The following is a 2,184-nucleotide window of genomic DNA, read 5'->3' on the forward strand; positions in this document are numbered from 1 at the left end:
CAGATGGATGCTGTCTGAAAGTAAGGAATACCAGAAGAATGTCCATATGTGTTTTATTAACTATGCAAACATGTTTGACTGTGTGGATCATGACAAGTTGTGGCTGACATTGAGGAGAATGTGAATCCCAGAGCACTTGGATGTACTCATGAGGAACCTACACATGGAGCAGGAGGCTATTGTGGGAACAGAACAGGGGAGCACTGCATGGTTTGGAATTGGAAAGGATGTGTCAGGTCTGTTCAATTTACATGCTGAGCAAATTATCTGAGAAGCTGGACTCTATGAAGAGGAATGTGGCATCAGGATTAGAGGGAGACTGATCAACAACCTGCGTTATGCAGATGACAGGATCTTACTTGCTGAAGGTGAGGGGGACTTGAGGCACTTAATGCAGAAGATGAAGGAATACAGCCTACAGTATGAATTGTGTCTCAATATCAATAAAACAAAGATTCTTACCACTAGACCAATTGGCAGTGTCATGATGGATGGAGAGGACGTTGCAACTGTCAAGAGCTTCGTCTTGCTTGGATCCACAATGAAAACCTTTAGTACAAGCAGTCAGGAAATAAAAATGAGACACATTGCACTGGGAAAAATCTGCACTTAGGGACCTTTACAAATTATTGAGGAGTAGCGATGTCAGTGTCAGGACTAAGGTGTGTCTGATTAAGACTAAGGCCATAGTCTTTCCAATTACTAGCTATGCATCCAAGAACTGAACAATGAATAAGGATAATAAAAAAATTGATGCCTTTGACTGTGGTGTTGGAAAAGAGCACTGAGCATCCTTTGGATGGCCAAGAGAACAAACAGATGTATCTTGAAGAGGGTGCAGTTGGAGTTCGCTTTGGTGCCAAGAATGATGAAGCTTCACCTCACATACTTTTGGCATGTTGCCAGGAGGTGCTATTCCTTGGAGAGGGACGGACATAATGTCGGGAAAGGAGGAGGGTTGGCAAAGGAGAGGAAGACCCTCACCCAGGTGTATTGACACAGTGACTGCTTGTAGTGGGCTCTTACGTGTCAGGAAGTGTGAACATGGACTGGGTTTAGATCTTTTGCTTACAGGGCCACTGTGAGTGGTACTTGACTTGATAGCACCTAAGAACAACAATAACTGTGAATCATGTCTTACAAATGTGCTTTTCTACCCAAAACCTATAGGAGAAAGAGGGAAAACTGTGATTTAAAGTACATGATTTAGTCTTGTGGGTTTTTTTCTCCTTTTCTCTTTTTGAAACATTCCGGAAATCTTAATATTTTTTACCAAATGATGCCCTCAGATTGATGATTCTACAAGGTTTTTTGCCAAGATAGACATCATAAGTAAAAAGAAAACCAAACAACAAACCTAGTTCGATTGAACTATGTAATGATTATTGAAACAGAACTTAGATATTTCTAAAATTGTATGAATGAGACACAGTTTTTAATGATTTTCTCACTGCTAATAATGTAACAAATTGGTGACCTGTGTGTCATAAAGGGCTAACTCTAATGCAAAATTTGGAAATTCTGAGAGGATAACTGTATCTGGTCCTCTCTTTTGAAATGTAACTAACAGGTGTTTTCATGACCCTTTTCTTCCTTTCTCCTTCCCCAATCTCCCTTCTACTATTTTTTTCCTCTGGTTACACTTAATTTAACCAGATCTTCTACCACTGACTCAAATGGAAATAATGGAAAACCATAGTCCACAAAACAGACATATGGCACAATTCTTTTGGATACTAGTGGTCTCAATCATTGCTAATGTTAGCCTGCAAGTACCATCAATCTTTCCAGGGACTATCCATGTCAGAGGATATGTTGTTGTTATGTGCCATCGAGTCACTTGTGACTCATTGGGACCCTATGTACAAAAGCGCTAAACTGCTCTCTCCTGTGCCAATCGTACTGTCTCTGATACACCCATCCCGATTACCCCAGTCACTGAATCAATCCACCTCATAAAGGGCCTTCCTATCCTGCGCTGTCCCTCCACCCTACCAAGCATGATGTCCCTCTCCAAGGACCGGTCCCTCTTTACAACATATCCAAAGTATGTTAGACAGAGCCTCAGAATCCTTGCCTCCAAGGAGTTGCCCAGTTTAATCCTTTCCAGGATGAATCTGTTTGTTTTCCTAGCAGTCCATGTTACCCTCAATACTCTTCTCCAGCACCACAGCTCAAAGGCAT

Source organism: Elephantulus edwardii, unplaced genomic scaffold, assembly GCF_000299155.1.
Source record: "Elephantulus edwardii isolate Elephantulus edwardi_28Jun2011 unplaced genomic scaffold, EleEdw1.0 scaffold00083, whole genome shotgun sequence".
NCBI classification, from domain to species: Eukaryota; Metazoa; Chordata; class Mammalia; order Macroscelidea; family Macroscelididae; genus Elephantulus; species Elephantulus edwardii.